This window comes from Acomys minous (genome assembly GCF_964271855.1).
Source record: "Acomys minous genome assembly, chromosome: 7".
NCBI classification, from domain to species: domain Eukaryota; kingdom Metazoa; phylum Chordata; class Mammalia; order Rodentia; family Muridae; genus Acomys; species Acomys minous.
This window is the reverse complement of record NC_140488.1, coordinates 96974810-96990887: the sequence shown is the minus strand read 5'-3', so window position 1 is coordinate 96990887 and position 16078 is coordinate 96974810. Positions and strand designations below refer to the sequence as shown.

General features: G+C 37.2%; 1 protein-coding gene across 3 annotated transcripts in view; it reads left to right on the top strand.

Annotated features, from left to right (window-relative positions):
• GLRA2 (glycine receptor alpha 2) overlaps window positions 1-16078 on the top strand; it is a 202759-nt gene that overhangs the window by 154916 nt on the left and 31765 nt on the right. The gene's annotated exons all lie outside the window — the stretch shown is intronic.

Genomic DNA, 16078 nt, shown 5'->3' with positions numbered 1-16078 from the left:
ATGAAATTGTAGAAACAGATAGATACTTTTTAGAGTGGTATATAAGGTTATACTTTATGCTAATGAACTGGAATTCAACAGATCGTCTTAAATTTGCCAATAGGCTAGTGAGTTACGGTATGAAAATGAAGACTGGCAGCAGCAATCAGTTAGAGAAAAAACTGTATACAATAGATGATGGTGAATTTAGACTATGGCATTGGTTCTGAGAATGAAGAAACGTGGTCATATTTACAACTAAAGCAACCATTCATTCACAAATATTTATTTGCTATGTATTGTGCACAAAACACTAGATGTTTAGACCACATTGTAAAACAGGCCAGAAAAATATTTAATTCTTTGGCGAAACTCATAGTGGTTATGACTTGGAGGTAAAATCAACGGGTCAAAATGCTTTTATCTGAGTATGTGAGCGAAAGAAACAAACAGAACATGGCATAAATTTTTGTCTTAAGGAACTTGGATGTTATTAGATTAGGATGAATAATATTGTAATAGAAGCAAATTTAGAGTTGCCTTCCAGAGTCACATTTGATATGATCAGGTTTAGATGCCTATAAAACAGCTCAGTAGAGTTGGCAGCAATTAGATAGATACATGTGTTCATGAAAGGGATAAATTCAGTGACCAGGAAGCAGATAATCTTTGAACTCTGCAGAGGTGAGTGAAATCACCTTACAAAGGAATGGAAATAAAGATTTTCTGAAAAGGAAGGACTTCATCTGTTGGAAAACATGTCTAGACTAGGTTGACTAGAAAAATGAACAAAGGAAACAGTGGCAGATTTTAGCTAACATTTGCAACGGCCTTTGTCATGTTGGGAAGATAGAAGATAGAATTGAAAAAAACATGTTCATGAAAGAAATTTTCCCTACCTAAAATAGAAGACAAAAGAATACACTTGACTCTGAGGACTAGGGAGGGAGAAGGGGGATGAGGGAGGAAAAGTGGGACCAAAAGGAGAGGAGGGAGCAGGCTAAAATCAGAGTGTAAAGCAAACAAATTAAAAATAAAAAAATTTTTTAAAAGAATATACTTGACAAAGGGAATACTCAAATGAAAAGGAAGATATTAACACCACGTTGATAAGAAAGCAGGAATTCAAGAATAAATGTCTTAAGTATGTTTTAAAGAAAATAGAAGATTGCAGCCTGCCCATATTCATGGATTGGAAGTATCAATATTGCTAAAATGACTATATTAACAAAAGCAGTCTACAGATCCAATGCAATCCCTATCAAAAGTCTAGACAAAAGTGTAAAATCCAATGTTAATCTCACAGCTTCAGCATGGCTATTCTAACCGTATAAGAGTTCATTGTGATGTGTATTGGGTTTGAGGAGTTTGGTGTGTAATGTTTTTTTGCAAGTTCTTAAATAATAAAGCTTATAAAGATAAGAAAGAACCATAGAATCCAGAGCAAAGATGTTGGATTCATATAGAAGTATGTATTTTATTTTATCCCTGATTTCATTCATCACCAACTCACTGTAGAAATACTAAAGCATGGAGAAATTAATTTCTTCATGATTGTGCCTCACGAAATGAACCAGCAGGATCTCTCCAAAATCCCCACGTGTCTCACCATTATGCAGAGGAAATGGAACAATAACTATGATTGCTAATCAGTTGGTAGGTTCATTAGTAGTAAGGAGCAAACTCTTAATTCTTCCCATGAATTCTGGTATTCATTATAGCCTCAAAGTGTTGTGGAAAGAAGAAATGTAGACACTTTGAGAAAGAAGATAGAAGCCCTCACAAGCACTTTGGGAGAGTGGTAAGACGAGTAATTTGAAGGAAAAAGATGGAAGTAGAATGCTGGGGCGGAGACAGTAGGCACCCAAACTAGACGTGTCATTATGTATCTGAAGTAGCATCAGTAAGTAAGTGTATACTTTCATCCAGGAAACTAGCAGGCTCAGGTTCAGGTAATGAGATGACAGATGCTTGAGTATATATACAACTATAGTTTTTCTAGACAAATACTAGTACATGGAAGGTGAGAAGAGCATGATAGGGAGTTGGAGGAAGAGAGGAAGGAAAAAAGAAAGGGCATAAGGAAAATGTGGGGCTAACTTTACTTGGCAGAGAGTAGATATGGTGATGTGCCAGAGCTAAGATAGGTAAAGTAGGGAGGAAATGAAAGAGACACTAGCTCCTTATGTAGATCATGTACCAGGAAGCAATAAGAATACTTGAGTTTAAAGAGAGACATCTTTTAAATATTTTTAAATTTTTGTATTACTTCTTTGAAATTTTCTTCCATGTATACAGTGTGTTTTAATCATATTCAGCTTACTTCGCCACCTAATACCTCCCAGATCTGTTTCCCATAGCCCACTCTATATACTGGATTTTTTTAATAACCTATCTAGTCCAATTTGCAATGCCCATATGCTCATGGTTGTGATGTCATCCACTGGATCATGTTCAACTTACCAGAGACCTCACCTTAAAAATTGATATTTTCCCTTTCCCAGAAGCCATTAATTGTCAATGAGGCCTAGATAGGAGTCAATGGTTGTGACCTTGTCCTTCTATGCTAGAAAGTTGACTGGCTTGATTCCATGTAGATCTTGTCCTGGTATCCAGAGCTCCTGTGAGGTCATGAGTGCAGCATTTCTGGCATTAACAGAAGATGCTGTTTCATCCTGTCATGTCTGGCCTCTCAATCTTACAATCTTTCCACCCAGGCTTCTATGATGGCTCCTGATCTTTGGCGGGGGAAAGCGTGAATTATGTCAAGTGAGAGTTACAATTACTGCTTTACAAAATGCACTACTTACTTAAAAATGGAATCTTCATGTCTTCCATGAAGATATTCTGAAGTCTGTGCATCTCAAAATGGGTATTTAAATAACCAAATGTATGGCTTGAGTGAGAATGTATAATGAATAAAAAAAAAAAAAACATTCTTTGTCCCTTAAGAAAAGCAGACTAAAAAAATTACTCAGTACTATTTTGGATTTTTTTTCTTATTTTTCTCTTCTCATATCTCCCCTTTCCCATCCAACTTTACTTTTTTCCCCACCCTTCCTCCCTCTTCCACCCTATTCCCCTTCCCTAGACCCTGACAGAATTCTTCTCCCTTTCTCTTTCAAATAACAAACAAACAAAAAACAAGATGGAACTAGAAAAGATCTTCCTGAGTGAGGTAACCCAGACCCAGAAAGACAAGCATGTTATATTGATATATGATCACTTATAAGTGGATATTAGCTCAACATAGTTGTCCTCTGAGAGACTCCAAGACTCCTCTCAGTGAAGCAAGGGCCCAAGAGGGTTCAGGATCTCCACAGGGAAACCATTAAGGCCAGCAGGTCTGGACACAGGGAGTGCGTGGGTGGGGGTGGGGCACAAAGGGGACCTGTACAAACTTTTGTATCAACCAAGGACAATGAAAGCAGTAAACCTAGACCCCCTGTTAGGATCTAGCCAATGGAAGCTCATTCTCCATGGTTGTGGTGGGAGCAGGGACTCTCTCTGACACAAATTGTGATGCCCCCAATTTGATCACTTCTTCTTGGTGGGGAGGCCTGGGGGCACACAGAGGAAGGGGAATCAGGCTATCTGGATGAGACCTGATAGGCTGTGGCCATATGGTGGGAGACGTCTAGGGGAGGGAAATAGGGTAAAAGAGGAACAGAGGGTGGGAATTAGAAGATACAAGTGAGGGGATAACTATTGGGGTATAATGAGAATCAATTATGAGCACATACAGGGGGAGGAGGTCCCCCTCAGTCACAGTCATAGGGGAGAGGAGTAAGGAGAAAATGGGATGGAGGGAGGAATGGGAGGATACAAGGGATGGGATAACAGTTAAGATGTAATATAAATAAATTAATAAAATATTAAAAAAAGAAAAAGTAAAAGTAAAAATAAATAAAGCAGAAAAAATCAAACAGGCAAAAGTTTTGGCATTTTCATTTTTTAAAGTCTGATTTGAAAAAAAAGTTTCATCAGATGCTAACATTAATTGAGGGCTTGCTATACGCCAGGCATCATTATTAACTTTTTGTGTATAATAATTCATTCCTTCTCCACTATAACTGTGAAAAAAGTGTAGTCACAAAATCCAGCTTATTTTGAAAAGTCATGATTTAGGCCTATCATCCCAGTGCCTTGTGTGACTTAGCATTTTTTCTAAATTAATCATTTAAAAAATAGTTTATTAATGTCTGAATTAAAATAAACTGAAATGTTTTAACCTCCATTTTGTGCATGTAATTTGAACAAAGTATAGATTTAACATATAACAAAAGCTTTAAAAATGAGAAAAACGCTATCCCAGGCCTCTTTTATGACATTTTTCAATTACGTTGTCATAACCAACACTCCCCTGCTAGGAAAGCTTGCATGGAGCTGGGTCATCAAATGAAGTGCACTCAGACACAAGAGGCTGGCAAGAAGCCAACCTCTTGGTGTCTGAAAGGAGTAGGGCACTGCTGCCCCTATTGGCCACTTGTAGTACAAGTGTGCAAGATTTGTAAAGCCACTGTGCAGACACTTGGCAGCAGAAATGGTAAACAAGGAAAATCAAAGATTCCATGAACAGAAAACATACATAAAAGTGGCTGAGCAGTCCTGTCGCTGAGACTTTGAATGCTTAGGATTGAGCAGTTTGATCATTTTTGTATGTTACAAATATTTAATTGTTTCATTTAACTGCAACATCCAATGTACAATGTTCAATATATATTCAATATACAGTGGCACTGTAATATGTTAGTGCCACTTTCTATTATCAAGAGTGCTGCTATTATAAACTATTGCTCTAGCAGTATAGTGAAGGTAGTTCTTTATCCAGCTTTATAGATGAGAAGTCAAACCAAGATAGTTTAAATAGTATCCCCAAAGTCACAATGCAGACACTGTCTGCCATTCCTAGCCTATTGTTTTGAGTTTAAACACCTTAGTTTATTATCTATTGCAACACACACTTAAATATTTTTAATGTACTATATGATTTTTTTTTGTGCTTTTAAGAAGCAGTCAGAATCAAGGCTGCAATAAGGTAAGTAAGATGAACCACACAACTGTGAAATCAGATCTTGATTATTTTATTCTAAATTTTACTTTTTTCACTGTGTATTTTTGCATCAATAATGACTTTAAATACTGCATGAAAATCTCACTTATCTTAAATTCCTGAGTTCTGCCCACTCCACTCCTCAATTTTGTACCTAGACTGTCCTTTGCTTTTTCACTCCTCAGCCTAAGCTAGTCAAGTGTTAACAAACTAATTTCCAGAGGCCCTGATCAATTATAATCCAATTAAATCAAGCAAACAAACAAAAATTCACCATTTTCAAATGTTCAACATTCTCCATTCAAGGACATCTCTTTGATTTTCCACTGAGAACCTGCCCTCTGAAGAATAAAACTGATTGAGTCCTTTGAAGATCTTAGAATAAAACAAGAACATCATTGCACAGGGACACAAAGGCGTTGAGATTCATTCCTGATCAGTGGAGACAGTCCCTGAGATTGCATTGGCATGTGTGGGAAGAGTTGCTTGGTGTTGACTCACAGACAGGTTATGAAATAGGGTCACTCTCAAGAAGGGGTCAGACAGTTTACAGCAAGGTGTATTTACTTTAATTTTCTTTTCTCTGTTTTGCGAAGCACCTACTGTCTTTTTTATCAAAGTAAAGTGTCTCAGAGTCCAACATAACCAGATTTTCACTGACACAACTGGCAGAACTCGGTCTGTTAGAAGTTTACACCATATATGTATGTGACAACCCCATCTTTATATTATCTGATCTTTGTCAATAAGAAGTGTTCACAGAGTATGAGGGTCATAACAACTGTACTATGTGAACTTTAAAGCTTTAGCTTCATTTACCTGCTTTTGTCCCTGATGTCAGATACCTCCAGTCATTCACATAGTCCTGGTTTCTTTCATCTCTGTGACCAAACAGAAATAATGGCTATTTGACATATGGTTATGGCTTTAAGAACATGTAATTACAGGCTGACTATTTAGACATTTATTCTCCACAACCAGCCCTGTCAAAATAATGTACCAGCAAGATGGCACAGTGAATAAAATCACTTGCCACACAAACCTGACAAACATAAGCTCAATTCCCAAAACCCACAGTGGGAGAACCAGACCCTCTGCCACTGCCAAAGTCCTGACCCTCCACCTGCACACTATGAGACATGAACCTGTACTCATCTATACACAGAGAGAGGGGGGCGGGGGTAGTGATGATGATGATGATGATGGTAAACAAATAATTACAAAATTCGAAAGGAAAACACAAGGCCTCTTTATTTGACTAGAGCACGGTCAGGAAGTTGGCCCCTAATCAGAATGTCTCAAATTCTAGTATATCAGAAAGGAAGATTTCAGTACAAAGTTTTTGAGGCTTTTCTCCTTTTCTGACCCATTTTTCAGTATTAGCTACACTACTAACTCCTCAAAAATTTTCTTGATTCTATAAGAATGTAATAGTTTCATTCTTTTAAACAGTAGATTTGTTCCTTTTAATAACAACTATCACTTTTGACTCGTTTATTGTATATATTTTATTTAAGAAAACATAAATTTGAAATGATACTAAGGCATAGCCTTTTGGACATTTTACCTAAAAATACTTTAATTATTCTCTCAACCAAACATTTAATAAATCCATTAGAGAGAAATAAGCATACAAATGAAATGAACTAAACAGATTTTTAAAATAAGACTTTAGCCACAAATCCTTCAGTGTTCCAGGCTGGTAAACAGTTTAAGAAGTCCTTGGCCTTTCAAATGCATAAACCAAGAAGCCTTATATTGCCTGCTATTTAATCACTGTTCCAAGGATCTTCAGTCTTCCAGTTCTGCTAGGGCACCTGGCATTACTGATAAAGGCCAGAACAGAATGACCCAGCATCCATGGTCACCTAGAAGTGGCTTTTAAATTGATGAGATTCATTTCAGAAAGTATGACTCAATGTCTCAGAATCTCCACAGATAGATCAGACTCCTCCTTAGATTTAACTAACATGGTGTCAAGAAACTAACCAAATTCATCAGCATATGACAATCAACATGCACAGGCTAGTGTAACCCTTTTCCTCAAATGAACATTCTCAGTTTCTAGCTGATTCTTTGAAGAATCTCATCTTTGACTGGTTAAAAATCCATCTTGTTACTTTCCAATCTCTCAGAAGAAGGTTAAATATGATTCATAAAGTAGAAAAATTACAGTTATGAAGTATAAATGAAATTAATTTGTGGCTGAGGGTCACCACAACGTGAGTAATTGTATTAAAGAGTGGAAGCAATGGGATGGTAAGATAGCAAGTCTTCTGGAATATTCTGTGCTAACTTGGCCTAGTCCCTCCTGTGATACAACTGACAGCCACTTGCCATGCAGTCTTCTTTTTTCATTTACTAATGAACATCTTGAAGTATGAGTCACAGAAATATAGTGTAGATATGATCAACATGTAACATATCAGTAGTAGTATGCCATCTCTTTGCCTGACATTTTGGTTGTTTTAAATAGAACACCAGATTGTAGAACATTAAGTACTTATATTTCATGATTGCCTCATTTTAATATTGTTAATGCTTATTAAATTCAAGGTGTTTTTATATTTATTAAGAGAAATAGTTACCAAGTTATCTGTTTTTTATTAGAGCAGTGTTTTATTTAAAAATCTGTAGTTCTGTTGTTCATAAGCAATTATAAAACTGAATGATTTTGGGTTTTTTTACTTTTTTTATTAATTCATTCATATTATATCTCAATAGTTATCCCATCCCTTGTATCCTCCCATTCCTCTCTCCCTCCTGCGTTACCACTACTCCCCTCCCCTATGACTGAAGCAGAAAGACTCAAATGGTATATAATCACTTATATGTGGACACTAGCCCAAGGGGCATGTCCCATGAAAATCTTTACTTATCAGGAAAGTGGGATAGAGGGGAGGACATCCTAAAGTTATCTTTTAATTATATGGATAATATGTTCTATAAAAACCTGGTTTTATAAATAATCCTGTAAGTTTTCATCTCATTAAATGTGGACCAATTCTCCAGTCCTCTCCCTCCTCCCTTCTCTCCATCCTTCTCTTTTTTTCATTCCTTTATCTCCTGTGTGTTTGTTTATGTGTGCGGGTGTGTGTGTATGTTTGTGGTGGTAGAACCCAGGTCCTCATGAATACTAGCCAAGATCTCTACCATTGAACAGCATTCTCAGCTATATTAAACTTTCTTTACATGAATTCAATCATCTCAAAAATTAGCAACAGCATCTAGCTTTGCATTTCTTTGTAAGAAAATAAACATCAATTTCCTATTGTCCAAAATGAACAGGAACAAGTATATGGTCTATCAAGTATGTAGTCTTAGTGTTGTCTAGCATGAAGAGTCAGGTATGGACAAATGGGCGTGGTTTCCACATGTTGAGTAATATGAGGGGCATTACATCTAAGGAAATGGGGATTTACTTTAGATGGTGTCAAGAAAAAGCAGGGGCTATTCTCTGATTGCATTTTAATACATCCTATCTATAAGATGACAAACTAACAACAAAGATTTTGGTCTAATTGGTAAAGAAGTGGTGATCACTGTTTCAACAAATACCAGGAGGTGTTAAGTGTTTAATCTATGTTTAGACAAATTTAGAAGGAGCCCTGCTTCTTTCCCTCATTTTACCATGAATGCTCTGAGACTAACTTTATGTGAGGTTGGTATTTTGTGAGATGGCTTGATGTTTTAGAGGTGTACTTTTGTTTCTCCTAAAATGAAAGATTTAAGTTGTCAACATCAACTATGATTGACAGGATACTTAAAAACAAATCCCCAAATACCTAAAATCCTTTGCCCCTTTTTCTCACCTTTAACACAAGATTCAAATTATTCACACCATAGGATTATGATAAATATGCGTTTCCTTGAGTAAAATTCATGAAACAGAGTGATGATGTGGTGATGGCCCCACAGGTAAAGGGCTTGAGGCACAAGCATGAATACCTGAGTTTAGATCCCTAGAAACCATGTAAAACCAGACACAGTAGTGCAACATCTATAATCCCAGGACACTCCCAGAGATGGTGAGTAGAGAGAAGAGATTCCCCAGAAGCTCCTGGGTTACTAGCCTGTTTTATGCAATAGTGAACCAGAGGAGGTCATGTTTCAAATAAGGTGGAAAGCTAGGACTGACAGTCAAGGTTGCCCTCTGAAGTAGGCAGACTGTAGGATGAATGTGCCTGTGCTCATATGTACATACACAAATAAATACACACACATGCAAATGAAAGATATGACTCGTGGCCAGGCCCTAACATATGGAAAGCAGAAGGAGGTAGCAGACTCTGGGTGATAAAATCTTGATCAGCTTGTTGCAAGAACTTGTGACACTAACCCATATTAAACAGCATAGCTGCAATTGCCTCCCTCACACCATTCCTCTTGTATTATTCTATCAAAAATGAACTACATGGAAAAATGTGTCCTGCATACATCATAGGAGTGAGATAATGAGTTTGTATTTTGTATCTAAACAAGAGCAGTGGAAAGAATCATGAGGAAACTCAATTTTTGGCTTTACTTTCCATTGACACTTGCTGTAGCTAACTAAACTAGACGTAATAGATGAGAACTTTCCCCACATTAAGACCCTTCAACCCCAATTGGAATGCTAACTGGATTTTAAACAGGGTTGCTGGAATGCAAATGTCACTATCACTAAGTCTAACCTGCCAACAAACCTCAGCAAATTAAGAGCTCATTAAACTATAATCAGAATAGGTTCCATCTTGGAGATCCCTGCTTAAAATCTCTCACCGTTTTCTACACCTTTCAAAAGGTTTAGTCAGAGCAATATTTTTTCATGCTGGGGTGACTTTGTTCCTCAGTAGACATTGGGCAATGTCTGGAAACTTGTTTGATGGTCCCTAATAGGACACAAGGTTCTTGTGCCATCTAGTATGTAGTGGTTAGGGGTGCTGTTAATCTTCTCATAGTGTACAGGGCAGCTTCCCACAGCAAAGAATTGCCCAGCCTTAAATGCTGCCAGTATTTATATCTCCTGGGCTTGCTGTGGTAGGAGGTCTAGATAGATGTTTTGAGTTGATAATGACAAGATACGATAGATATTGATTTACATTCAGAATTTTAGACTCACCAAGATAGGAAGATGTTTTTTCAAGGCTGCCAAATACAAATAGCCAAAATGCTACGAATGTAGTATATATATAATTCCTGATTGTTTCATGGTTCTTCTTGCTATAGGGAGTTTATTGTATATATGTGCAATAATAAATGTATATGTAAAATATTTAATAAAATTGTTAAAAAAGAAAAAAGAAAAAGTGTTACCAGTGCTTACAGTAGGAAAACCCATGCTTACAGCATTTGAGGAATACATTTCTCTATGTGTAACAACACAATTTGTTTTCTGTATCTCCCCTAAACAGAGCACATCATCTACCTATCAAGAGGGTATTTTCAACACTGTTAAACCAAAAGTAAATTTCTGAAAAAAAATGAATACGCAAGGGCATTCCTTGGGCAATGGCTAGCTGTCTTTTCCTTATATCTGTGAAAGGCATAGCCAGAATAAAGCATCTGTATCAAGAGAGTGTTTTCAGTACTGTTAAACTGAAAAATAGTTTTCTGAAAAAAAAAATCACACATATAGGGGTATTCCTCAGACAATGGCTAGCTTTCCTCACATCAGCAAAAGGCAAATTGTCCAATGGCCTATATTGGAAAATTGGTTATCTTAATGTACACTCAATTGAGTTCATTAATTTTTAAGGCTTTCATGCATCTCAACATTATGTGTTGAGATTAAGATGAACATCTGAAGAATGTCTGTAGATCAATAGATACAGTGATGTTTAATATAAAAGATGAAAGGAATACAATGGCTTATTATTAGTCTGCAATTGTTTCATCTATTCTACAAATCCAGTGGGAACTTTTATGAAAAGCTCATGCTTATAATAACAATTAGAATAATGATTAGCAATAAACTGTCATAAGCATACTTGCCCAGTTGCTGGCCATAGCAAAGCCTTCATAGACAGCTGTTGGCATGCAGACCAGGCCTTGATCAACCTACTCCAGGCCATGATTCTCAAACTTACATACATATGAGGGTCACTGGGAGGCCAAGGGAGAACACAAATATCTGCCCTTCAGTCTAAGAAACTTTACTTTAGTATGTCAGGATAGAATCCATGACCACACTTTCTCATGAATATACAGTGAGTAGTAGCAACCCATAGCATGCCAAGATGCCTTTTTAATAAGAGCAGTGCTACAATTAACACCCAACTTGGCTACTATTGTGGTCATGTCAAAGCCATTAAACCCCAGGAAGCGATTGGGAAACAAATCGCTGAAAAGTTAACAAACAGGAAATTTGTAAGATTTAGATTTGAAATCCCTGTAGATTTCATTTACATTGTCTTTGAAAAGTAAATCTCTTAATGGTGATGCTTAATTTTCTTTCCTTTCAGGAAGATATAGTGAAATAGTGTATCTTCCTCTTTATCATTGTTATTATTTTCACATTCTTCCACATGTTTTGAAAGATGTTTAAAAATGACTTCATAAATTCTTAATTAAGTTAACAACTACTTCTTTATTAAGTGTGATGTTGAAAACTTGTAAGTATTCCCGAGAGTAGAAAGTCTATTTTTTTTTTACCTGAAAAACTGAAGAGTTTAGACGAGGCTTCAACAGATCTGCATCGATTAGAAATTTAGATGTAATTGCAGAAGACATCAGAATAACTGTCACAGTACTTTGTAATTCTCTGTATTATCAGGGTACAGAGCTGGTACTTGTCAGGAACATGGTGACCTTTTACATTAAAGGGCATTTTCTTCTGAGCTTTCTCTGTTTTGTTAGCAGTGGTGACAGATTTATGATACTGTAAGGCTTATAATAAGGAACTCCTTTATACAAGATTCAAGTGATTTGCAGAATCAGCCTTGCAGAAGATATTCCTGTCCTTTTCATGTATCTTTCCAATTATTTCTTGCATACCAGGGTGCGATTCACTATCTCTATTTTTGTCCTTACTTTTCTTCCTACTTAAGCTTAGTTGGGTTTTTGTTTTTTTGTCTAGTTTTATATTCTTCAAAATTCTCTCATTTCTTTACCTTCCATTTTTAATTTATTCATATACTCTGTATAAATGTATCATATAAAGTCCAACACCTTTTTCTTTGGGATGTTCACAGTCCATGAAAAGCTAGATTAATAAGCCCAAACATTTCCTATGCAGCTATGACATATTCATGATAGCGGCTATAGAAGTACCATAGGACTGCACTGGAGAGTCCATGATGGTGTAAATTGTTGATATATCACCCATTATCACTGTGATATTTCTGCACTCTAATGGCTTCTTACTACATCCTATACCTTAATTTGATTTAAGAAGTAAAAGTGTGCCTTACTCAGTCAGGTCCTAGCAGCATGCTCACATTTTTCAAGGCCAGCTGAAAATGCGGAGGACATACACTTGAATGACCTTCCGCCAATAACTGTCGGGGCTGAGGAAAAGTATTGTGGTTTACTTGTTCCTTTTAGGCATTGTCCATACTGGCTTCTAGTGATTCCTATGAAATTTAGCTCTAAGAACCAATAATAATTTTGTTTACCAGGGCACCAAGAGTTGGTGCCTTGTCTCTCTTGAGTACAGGGGTGGGTCTTGCATCATCCCTTTAATAGTTCCTCATCTCATCTCTCAGACCACTTGCATTCATATCCTTATTTCAGATACTCTAGATAAAACTAACTGAAACAAACACAAAGACAATTGAGTGACAAAAGAGGAGGCTGGAGAGGTGAGCACTTCCTGTGCAAGGAAGGGTTTGTATCATGTCAAAGAGATTTAGCCTCCTACTGAAAATGATAGGGAGGCATGAAGAGCATTTAAACAGGGCATGGTAAGATTTGCATTATAGAAAACTTAAATTCAGCTGGATACTTAGGAGAATTCTTCAAAAAGAGAAGGGTTGGATACAGGAGAACAACAAACGGTTCTCTCTATAATCTCTTTAAGATGAAAAGTGGCAAAAAATTTAAGTGCAGATGAAAGAACTAAGAAAGCAAAATCAACATGTCATGGATTGTCTGAATATAAAAAGGTCAAGAAAAAGTTTAAGCTGACTTTGAGAAGTATGACTTTATCAAGAGAATGATTGTGAAGCTACAAGATAAAGAGTTCGGATATGAGTTTGGTGTATAACAAGCCAAAGTTCGAGACACCATGATAGAATGTTCCATAAAGCAATAGTCCATTATGAAGATGAGAGGACAGGGCTGGATGGACATGTTAGAAAAGCAGAAGAATACAGATGGATCAAAGCTGTAGACATGGATGAAAACTGAAGAGGAATGTAAAAAATGAGAAGAGAAGAGAAAAAGCTGGAGAAAAACAGAAGGTACAGAAAATGAAGACTTAGCGAAAGAAATGGCAGGAAAGGATCAGGAAGGGGTAGGAAAGGAAAGGAAAGGGAGGAAGAGAAGCTGGAGGGCAATGCCCTGTGGGCAGCAGCATGTCAAAGACAGACAGGAAAAGGAGCCTACAAGACAATCACAAACAATGTGGTGCCTTCACCATATCACAAAGACCTGGGTCCAGAAAAGTGCTGAAAACACACTTGAGGAGCTAGAAGACTATAATTTCTCTTGAAGTAGATTCTTTTGAAAGGCTTTAGAGATTATTCAATGTGATTTATATATTAGAACTATACAACTACCGTTCTATATGGCAAGGGTCAGACTGGGATGAGGAAAATGTTGCAGTATTTTTATTTAAACACACTCTTAGTTGTTGCACAGTTAGTTTGGAGTTACCAGTAAGCCCCTCTCTAAAAGCACTGATATTTATTTATTCACACTAGTTTGCCTTTTTGTAATGTTTCTGGAACTCGCTTTCCAAATCTGGGACATGTACTAGAAGCTTAGCAAAGCTTGTCTTCAGCAGATATGAAAATGAATTACTAGAAGAACAAATATTTTCCATCATTGTCATAACAAATCACCAGAAACTTGGTGCCTTACAACCAGCCAAACAGTTGCTATAACTCTGGGAGACTGAAACCTAACACAGATCTCACTGGGCTCCCAGACACCCATCAGAAGGGCTCTGTTGCTTCTGGAATTCTGTAAAGGGGACTGACAGATGTGATTGCTCATCAAAGGAAAAGAGAGGGCTACAAAGGCAGTCATGTACAGTGACCCAAATTTGGCAGTATTTATCTGACTTTACCTTAGAGGCCAGACCTTTCAGGACATGAAATCATCTTTTAAAAGGGGGGCCATTATGCAGAGGGATGGAAGACAAAAATATATCCTGGGAAGGGAGAGGTCAGAAGCAGGGGAACTCAATTATGTAGTTGATGGTGAGGAGTCTTTGGCCTTCAAAAAGCAGCAACAACTTGGGGCACTGAAGCCACAAAACTGATAGTAATGACCAAAGGATGCTATGTAGACTTTCATGGGATATATGAAGAAATTAACTCCCTGTGGTCAAAAACCTGTTTAAGTTATTTTTTTTAATGACTGGAGTTTGTTGGTGGTGGATTTTAAGCTAACACATATCAATCTAGAGTGTGTGTGGGGGGGGGGAAACAATGTATGAGGCTAACGTACAGAAACTGTTTTTGTTACTTTTGTGTCTGTGTCACTGTAAATGAAACACATGACAAAGCAACTGAAATGATAGGTGTATTTATTTTGGTTCATGGTTTCAGAGGGTCTAGTCCATCATGTCAAGAAGGAAATGGCAGAGTAGAGTACTTCAGGTCCTGGTGAACCAAAATGCAGAGAAAAGGTGGTGACAGGAATGTAGCCCAGGATAAGACACATTAAAGGACTGGTCACCAGTGACCCCCAAACAACTCTGGTTAAGTCTTACCTCCCCTCCAATTTCCAAAATACCCTCCAAAGTAGCACTAAGTATCTAAAGCAAGAACATATGGGAAACATTCAGATTCAAGCCATAATGCCATCTTTGGTCCATTTATCTAACAACAATCTAGGAGAAAATCTGATTTTTATCTTCTCCAATGTGTAGAGTCCATTCACACTGCTTGACTCATGACTTCCTTTATCGGTTTTTAAAGCAACCACATTGCATCTCTCTGTTATTTCTCCTGTGATCATGTCTCCTTCTGGCCACATTTGAGAAAGAGTCCATTTTAAAGTTCATTTGATGACATTGGGTCTATCTGTATACTAACTCAACTTCTCTAACTTAATCACAACAATAAAACCCCTTACTTTACTCTTTAAGGTCAGACATTCACAGGTTTCAAATTATTCTATCTTTCACAAATACTGATATTTTTCTGCAACTCTGAGGGTATATTCCATGCATACTCAGTGCAGGATAGGTGTGTATGGAGAAAATGCTGGAGGAATCTTCAACTAAAAAAGACTATTGAGTGATGGCTAAACTTCCAGCATTGTCAAACATTGTTAGGTCAAGTCCACGTCTCATGGGTTTAAACTTAGCTTATGGACCATGGTAGCCCTGTGAACACTGATACATCCTTTATTGATGTTCTACCATTTTCCCTCACCAACTCTCTAACATTGTCTTCTAAAGAAATCTCTTTCATAACCGGGCATGGTGATACATGCTGTTAATCTCAGCACTCAGAGAGGCAGAGGCAGATGGATCACTGTGAGTTTGAGACCAACCTGGTCTACAAAGCAAGTCCAGGACAGACAGCTTTACAATCATGTTAAAAAGTAAAAAAAAAAAAAAAAAAAAAAAAAAAAAAAAAGAAAGAAAGAAAGAAAGAAAAACGAAAAGAAAAGAAAAATACACTCTCCCCTGGTCCAGGGGCCTAATGAGAATCACAGCATACTGAACACCACTCTCTGTTTACCAAATACTAAACAGCTCCAGAGGTCCATCTTCTGTCCATGCTTCGGGTTAAAATCTAGGAGTGCTGAGCACTAAGCCCGAGGGCAGAATAAACAATCAAATTCTTCCCACTGAATCTTACAGTTGGTATTGTAAAGATAGTTCTGTGCTGGCATTCCCAAACTAGTTGACAGCTCTCACAAAATAATTCTTTTGCTTTCTATTCTGGT